Source organism: Pseudophryne corroboree, chromosome 5 (assembly GCF_028390025.1).
Source record: "Pseudophryne corroboree isolate aPseCor3 chromosome 5, aPseCor3.hap2, whole genome shotgun sequence".
In the NCBI taxonomy this organism is placed as follows: Eukaryota; Metazoa; Chordata; class Amphibia; order Anura; family Myobatrachidae; genus Pseudophryne; species Pseudophryne corroboree.
In genome coordinates this window covers 336,032,051-336,041,161 of record NC_086448.1, presented here as the reverse complement: position 1 = coordinate 336,041,161, position 9,111 = coordinate 336,032,051, and positions in this window count along the sequence as shown.

Here is a 9,111-nt window from a genome sequence, read left to right as displayed (position 1 = left end):
CCGTTATATGAGTGTGGACTTGGATGGGATGAGGGGGGGCCCAAAGCATATTGTCGCACCTGGGCCCACCGCTCGCTAGTTCCGCCACTGATCCTGACCATTGTATGCAATAATCCACCAGCACAATACACCTTACATTACTTCCCATTCCCTAATTGTTATACTGCAGCAGTAGACTACTACCTTCTACCTGTATGCTGCTCTTCACCACTGGCGTTTCTATAATGGGTGCAATGTATGTGGTGCACACGAGCCCCTGGGTCCAGGGGGGCCCACACCGCACCCATTTAAATACTTACCTTTCCGGAGTCCAGCATTGGGCGTTGCGATCGCTGTAGAAATCGCTGCCAAAATGGCCACCACGCATGCGCAGTAGCCAAATTGGTCTCTTGATCATGGCGGGCGCCATGCTTCCAGAGACCTGCATATGCGCAGAAGACTTCGGCACAATGCCGGAGTCTACAGCGCCATACATAGGAAGGGGCCCACCCGGAGGTGCACACGGGCCCCCTCCTCTGTTGAAACGCCCCTGCTCTTCACCATTACACTATGAGAGATTAAATACTTCCCTATACATCTATACACTGCGGTACAGCATTAAACGATCAAGCCAACACAAGACACTCCATTACTCTACATGCACACCAATGCACTACACTATTAACACCACCACACACCCCAAAAATACCTAACAAACCAATAGGGTACACTACCAGATTATACCAGTTCCCTATACAATGCTTTACAAAAAATGAACAAAATTACTTCCCATATTCAAAAATTCATTAGCAGATACTTTTTAGCACATCACACTTTCTATCTTATACATGTAGGAGTATAACTGATACAAGTTATTCTCATAACTCCCAACAATACCTAGGAGCAGGGCCAGATTAAGCCTTCAGGAGGCCTGGGACCCTAAGACATGGGGGCCCTCTTGTCAGCCCCTCACTATGCTCGCTGTGTGTCTCCTTTCCCTACACATCAATGAGGCAGTAGACTCTTAAGCCTCCTCTGGGGCAGTGCGGGGACTGATTCTGCTTGTCACCTGCCTCCGCCGCCAGCAGCAACAGCTCTCCCAGCAGCATCGCTACAACTGACATTTTTATGTATGGACAGGGACCTGTCATTGAGGGCAGGATTGTGGGGAGTACTATGCAGAGGCAGTAACCTGTTACTGGGGGCAGGGATCAGGGACGCAGGGAGTAGTACTATGCAGGGGCAGTGAACTGTTACTGGGGGCAGGGATCAGGAACACAGGGAGTACTACGCGGGGGCAGGGACCTGTTACTGAGAGCAGAGATCAGTGATGCAGGGAGTACTGTGCAGGGGCAGTGACCTGTTACTGGGGGCAGGGATCAGGGACACAGGGAGTACTATGCAGGGGCAGTGACCTGTTACTGAAAGTAGAGATCAGTGATGCAGGGAGTACTGTGCAGGGGCAGTGACCTGTTACTGGGGGCAGGGATCAGTGATGCAGGGAGTACTGTGCAGGGGCAGTGACCTGTTACTGGGGGCAGGGATCAGGGACACAGGGAGTACTATGCAGGAGCAGGGACCTGTTACTGAGAGCAGAGATCAGTGATGCAGGGAGTACTGTGCAGGGGCAGTGACCTGTTACTGGGGGCAGGGATCAGGGACACAGGGAGTACTATGCAGGGGCAGAGACCTGTTACTGAAAGTAGAGATCAGTGATGCAGGGAGTACTGTGCAGGGGCAGTGACCTGTTACTGGGGGCAGGGATCAGTGATGCAGGGAGTACTGTGCAGGGGCAGTGACCTGTTACTGGGTGCAGGCATCAGTGACACAGGGAGTTCTATGCAGGGGCAGTGACCTGTTACTGGGGGCAGGGATCAGGGACATGGAGTACTATGTAGGGGCAGTGACCTGTTACTGGGGGCAGGGATCAGGGACACAGGGAATACTATGTACTGGAAGTGACCTTTTACTGGGGATAGGGATCAGGGACACAGGGAGTACTACGTAGTGGCAGTGACCTGTTACTGGGGGCAGGGATCAGGGACACAGGGAGTAGTACTATGCAAGGGGAGTGACCTGTTACTAGGTGGCAGGGATCAGGGACACAGGGAGTACTATGTAGGGGTAGTGACCTGTTACTGGGGGCCGGGATCAGAGACACGGAATACTATGTAGGGGCAGTGACCTGTTACTGGGGTCAGGGATCAGGGACACAGGGAGTAGTACTATGCAAGGGCAGTGACCTGCTACTGGGGGCAGGGATCAGGGACACAGGGAGTACTATGTAGGGGCAGTGACCTGTTACTGGGGGCAGGTATCAGGGACACAGGGAGTAGTACTATGCAAGGGCAGTGACCTGTTACTGGGGGCAGGGATCAGGGACACGGAGTACTATGTAGGGGCAGTGACCTGTTACTGGGAGCAGGGATCAGGGACACAGGGAATACAATGTAGTGGCAGTGACCTGTTACTGGGGGAAAGGGATCAGGGACACAAGGAGTAGTACTGTGCATGGGCAGTGACCTGTTACTGGGGCCAGGGATCAGAGACACTGGGAGTAATATGCAGAGGCAGTGACCCCTTACTGGGGGTAGGGATCAATGACGCAGGGAGTACTATTCAGGGGCAGTGACCTTTTACTGGGGGCAGGGATCAGGGACACAGGGAGTACTATGTAGGGGCAGTGACACAGGGAATTCGATGTAGTGGAAGTGACCTGTTACTGGGGGCAGGGATCAGGGACACGGAGTACTATGTAAGGGCAGTGACCTGTTACTCGGGGCAGGGATCAGGGACACAGGGAGTAGTACTATGCAGGGACAGTGACCTGTTACTGGGGGCAGGGACACAGGGAATACTATGTAGTGGCAGTGACCTGTTAGTGGGGGCAGGGATCAGTGACGCAGGGTGTACTATGCAGGGGCAGTGACCTGTTACTAAAGGGCAGGGACACAGGGAATGCTATGTAGTGGCAGTGACCTGTTACTGGGGGCAGGGATCAGGGACACAGGGAGTACTATGTAGGGGCAGTGACCGGTTACTGGGGGCAGGGACACAGGGACTGCTTTGTAGTGGAAGTGACCTGTTACTGGGGGCAGGGATCAGGGACACGGAGTACTATGTAAGAGCAGTGACCTGTTACTGGGGGCAGGGATCAGGGACACAGGCAGTACTATGCAGGGGCAGTGACCTGTTACTGGGGGCAGGGATCAGGGACATAGGGAGTACTATGTAGGGGCAGTGACCTGTTAGTGGGGGCAGGGATCAGTGACGCAGGGTGTACTATGCAGGGGCATAGTTACTAAAGGGCAGGGACACAGGGAATGCTATGTAGTGGCAGTGACCTGTTACTAGGGGCAGGGATCAGTGACATAGGGAGTAGTACTCTGTATGGGCTGTGACCTGTTACTGGGGGCAGGGATCAGGGACACAGGGAGTACTATGCAGGGGCAGTGACCTGTTAGTGGGGGCAGGGATCAGTGACGCAGGGTGTACTATGCAGGGGCAGTGACCTGTTACTAAAGGGCAGGGACACACAGGGAATGCTATGTAGTGGCAGTGACCTGTTACTGGGGGCAGGGATCAGGGACACAGGGAATACTATGTAGGGGCAGTGACCTGTTACTGGGGGCAGGGACACAGGGAATGCTATGTAGTGGAAGTGACCTGTTACTGGGGGCAGGAATCAGGGACACAGGGAGTAGTACTATGCAAGGGCAGTGACCTGTTACTGGGGGTAGGGATCAGTGATGCAGGGAGTACTATGCAGGGACACGGGACATACTATGCAGCAACAGGGACCTGTCGCAGAGGTCAGGGCTCGGGGGCACGGGCAGTACAATGCTGAAGCAGGGACCTGTTACGGAGTGCAGGGATCAGGGACGCGGGGAGTACTATGCGTCCTACCTGTTACCAAGGGGTTGGGTATGTGTGACCGGCGGTCAGGCTATCGCTGCAATTTCTTGCCGAAGCTTAATTTGTCTGGCTAATTTAACAAGCAGAATGTTTACTACTGGGCGGAAAACAATTATCAGCTTCATACAGTCAACGGGGCCATCTGACCGCTGAGGTCAACAAACATCGACCAAGAACCATAAATTGTTATCACAGATTGTACAATTCAAAATTGTGAAGAAACAGAATCTGGTTGCTTTTTAGTTAGATCTTCCTAGTTCTTAAACCACTTAAATGACTAATATAAAAAATAAAAAAAGTCCTCAGAATTGTCTTTTTTTATTATAAAATTATGTAAATATTAGCTTTTTAAACCTGTAGCCACAGGCACCACAATAGGTTGGTTCATATGAAATGACGAAACCACCTTAGGCAGAAAATGAGGACGAGTCCTCAACTCTGCTCTATCCGCATGGAAAATCAGATAGGGGGGAGAGAGAGAGAGAGAGAGAGAGAGAGAGAGAGAGAGAGAGAGAGACCCTGGCCCTGTATCTGCAGATGGGACCCTGACCACTTGTCCAGAAGGTCCCACTGAAAAGTCCTTGCATGGAACCTGCTGAATGGAATGGCCTCGTAGGCCGCCACCATCTTTCCCAATACTGGAGTGCATTGATGAACTGACACTCTTTTTGGCTTTAACAGGTCTTTGATCATGTTCTGGAGTTCCTGGGCTTTTTCTACCGGGAGAAAAACCCCTTTGTTTTCCCGTATCCAGAATCATGCCCAAAAAAGACAGCCGAGTTGTCGGAACCAACTGCGACTTAGGTAGATTTAGAATCTAGCTGTGCTGCTGTAGTACTCTCAGGGAGAGAGACACGGTTTTTAATAAATGTTCCCTTGAACTCGCATTTATCAGGAGATCGTCCAAGTATGTGATACTTGTGACCCCTTGCTTGCGCAGGAGAACCATCATTTCCACCATTACCTTGGTGAAAATTCTCGGGCCGTGGAAAGCCCAAACGGCAACGTCTGAAACTGGTAAGGACAATCCTGTACAGCGAATCTTAGGTACGCCCGATGAGGAGGATATATGGGGACATGAAGGTATGCATCCTTTATGTCTAGTGACACCATAAAATCCCCCCCTTTCCAGGCTGGATATCCTTACCTTGAGAGATTCCATCTTGAATTTGGGTTTAGGGATTTTAGATTCAGAATTGGTCTGACCGAGCCATCCGGCTTTGGGACCACAAATAGGGTTGAATAAAACCCTTTTCCCTGTTGCACTAGGGGAACCATGATAATCACTTGCTGTTGACACAGCTTTAGTATGGCAGCCAAAACTATTTTCCTCTCCGGGGAAGTAGCTGGCAAGGCCAATTTGAAAATTGGTGTGGAAGCACCTCTTTGATGGATTTGGTAGAGGCCGGGGAGTACATTTTTCCTGTGAACTAGCCGTAGCCGGTGTTCTTTTCCCTCTACCTCTACCGAGGAAATAAAGCCACGCCCCTTTCTGAACTTACGCGACCGAAAGGACTGCATCTGTTATTAGGGTGTTTCCTTTTGCTGTGGGGGAACGTAAGGCAAAAAAAGACGACTTACCCGCGGTAGCTGTGAAAACCAGGTCCGCGAGGCTCTCCCCAAATAAAACTTCACCCTTGCAAGGTAAAGCCTCCTATATGACTCTTTGAGCCAGCATCACCTGTCCATTGACGGGTCCGCAGGGACCTACTAGCAGAACCTGCCATGGCATTAGCTCTTGAACCCCAAAGCCCAATATCTCTCGCAGCCTCTCTCTTATATAGTGCTCCGTCCTTGATGTGACCTAAGGTCAACACCATACTATCTTTATCTCAGGGTGTCAATGTCATAAGAAAAGTTATCAGCCCAAGCTGTAATTGCACTACCTACCCATGCCGACGCTACTGCAGGTCTAAATAGGGCTCCCGTAGTCGCATAAATTGATTTTAAGGTAGATTCCTGCCTACGATCCACAGGATCCTATAGGACCGCCGTATCAGGGGACGGTAATGCTACCTTTTTGGACCAGCGCGTTAAGGCCTTGTCCAGCGTGGGCGAGGATTCCCACTGTAACCTGTCCTTTGAGGGGAAAGGATACGCCAAAATAATTCCCTTGGGATCCTGCAGTCTAATGTCAGGAGTCTCCCAAGCTTTTTTAAATAAAACGGTCAGCTCATGAGATGAGTTAGGTTACTTTTCTTTAAACATGCAGACCCTCGTGTCAGGGACAGAGGAATCCTCTGTGATATGCAAAACATCTTTTATTGCAATAATCATATATTGAACACTTTCGCGACCCATGGGTGCAACCTTGCATCATCCTAGTCGACACTGGAGTCGGAATCTGTGTCGGTATCAGTGTCTGCTAACTGGGTAAAGGGACGTTTATGGGACTCTGAAGGGTCCTGGGACACAGTAAAAGCCATGGGTTAATTCCCTGCTTGTCTTTGGACTCTGCTTTGTCCAATCTGTAATAAAGCCACATTAGCATTCAAAACATTCCACATGTCCACCCAATCAGGTGTCGGCTGTGCCGACGGAGACACCACCACCATCTGCTCTGCATCCTCCCTAGACGAGCCTTCCGCTTCAGACATGTCAACACACACGTACTGACACCCCCACACACACACTGGGATAAATAAATATAGGGACTGACCCACAATAAGGCCCTTTGGAGAGACAGAGAGAAAGAGTATGCCAGCACACACCCAGCGCCACAAAATACTGAAACCAAGGTCCTAGCCTAAATAGCGCTTTATATATATAAATATATGTACAATCTGCACCAAATAAATGTGCCCCCTCCCCCTCGTTTTTGCCCCCTGTTATTGTTCAGCAGGGGAGAGTCCGGGAGCACTTCTCTGCAGCATGCTGTGGAGAAAATGGCGCTGGTTAGTGCTGGAGGATCAAGCCCCGCCCCCTCGACGGCGGGCTTCGGTCCCGCTCAATTTCTTTATACTGGCGGGGATTTTATACTATACTGCCTCTGCAGTATCTGAGACCTGTGCCAGTGCTGTTTTTGAGGTAATAATTGCTGCCCAGGACGGCTCCCCTGCGCCCTGCACCCGTACAGTGCCTTCTGTGTGTGTGTGTGTGTGTGTGTGTGTGTGTGTGTTGGGAGCAATGGCACGCAGCGTTACCGCTGCGCGTGTACCACATTGAAGAACTGAAGTCTTCTGCTGCCTTTGAAGTCTTCTTTCTTCTCATACTCACCCAGCTTCTATCTTCCGGCTCTGTGAGGAGGACGGTGGCGCGGCTCCGGGACGAACGGCGAGGGTGAGACCTGCGTTCCGACCCTCTGGAGCTAATGGTGTCCAGTAGCCTAAGAAGCAGAGCCGATCATTTAAGTAGGTCTGCTTCTCTCTCCTCAGTCCCACGATGCAGGGAGCCTGTTGCCAGCAGTGCTCCCTGAAAATAAAAAACCTAACAAAAGTCTTTTCAGAGAAACTCAGTAGAGCTCCCCTGCAGTGCATCCAGTCTCCACTGGGCACAGGATCTTACTGAGGTCTGGAGGAGGGGCATAGAGGGAGGAGCCAGTGCACACCCATTCTAAAGTCTTAAAGTGTCCATGTCTCCTGCGGAGCCGTCTATAACCCATGGTCCTAACTGAGTCCCCAGCATCCTCTAGGACGTAAGAGAAATAGGATTTTAATTACCTACCGGTAAATCCTTTTCTCGTAGTCCATAGAGGATACTGGGAATCCATTTAGTACCATGGGGTATAGGCGGGTCCACTAGGAGCCTTGGGCACTTTAAGAATTTGGTAGTGTGCACTGGCTCTTCCCTCTATGCCCCTCCTACCAGACTCAGTCTAGGAAACTGTGCCCGAGGAGACGGACATACTTTGAGAGAAGGATATAGAAAAATGAAAGTGGTGAGATTACAAACCAGCACACACAGAACAAGAGGAAAGCCATGCTAACCAAACTTGAAAAGAGGAACAGCAACAGCTGAACCAAACAACATTACTTAACCAAGTAACAGTACAGGAAGAACGAAGCACTGGGCGGGCGCCCAGTATCCCCTATGAACTACGAGAAAAGGATTTACCGGTAGGTAATTAAAATCCTATTTTCTCTTATATCCTAGGGGATACTGGGAATCCATTTAGTACCATGGGGAAGTGCTGAGGTTTCTGCAGAACTGATTGACCAAACTGAAGGTCCTCAGATGCCACAGTATTGAATTTGTAAAACTTAGCAAACGTGTTCGAACTTGACCAAGTAGCTGCTCAGCAGAGCTGTAAAGCCGAGACACCCCAGGCAGCCACCCAAGAAGATCCCACCAACCTAGTAGAGTGGGCCTGTAAAGATTTTGGAGCCGGCAAGCCTGCTGTAGAATAAGAATGCTGGATAGTGAGCCTGATCCAAGGTGCAATGGACTGCTTTGAAGCAGGATACCCAATTTTATTGGGATCATAGAGAACGAACAGTGAGTCGGATTAACTGACCAGCTGTTCTCTTTACATACACCTTCAAAGCCCTCACAACATCCAAAGACTTTGAAGTAGCAGAGGTGTCCATAACAACCGGAACCACTATAGGTTGGTTGAAGTTAAACGGGGATACCACCTTAGGAAGAAATTGCTGACGAGTTCTGAGTTCAGCTCTGTCCTCATGGAAAATTAAGTAGAGACAATGCCCCTAGCTCCGACACGCATCTTGCTGAAGCCAAGGCCAACAGTGTGACAGTCTTCCATGTAAGGCACTTTACGTCAACCTCCTGAAACGGTTTAAACCAGTCCGATTGGAGGTATTGCAGCACCAAATTGGGATCCCAAGGTGCCATGGGAGGCAGAAAGGGAGGTTGGATGTGCGGAACACCTTTCAAGAACATCTGGACCTCAGGGAGAGAAGCCAATTGTTTCTGAAAGAAAATAGACAAGGCTGAAATCTGGACTTTTATGGAGCCTAGACGTAGGCCCACATCCACTCCCAACTCCAGAAAAAGCAGCAGACGTCCCAGATGAAATTCCACCGTAGAATATTGTCTGCTCTCACACAGAGACATACTTCTTCCATATACCGGGGTAATGCTTAGACGTTACCCCCTTCCTGGCTTGGATCATAGTCGGGATGACCTTGTCAGGAATCTCTCTCCTGGGTAGAATCAGCTGTTCAACTTCCATGCCGTTAATCGTAGCCACAGCAAGTCTTGATAGATAAATGGGCCCTGTTGCAGTTGATCCTCGCAAAGAGGAAGAGGCCACGGATC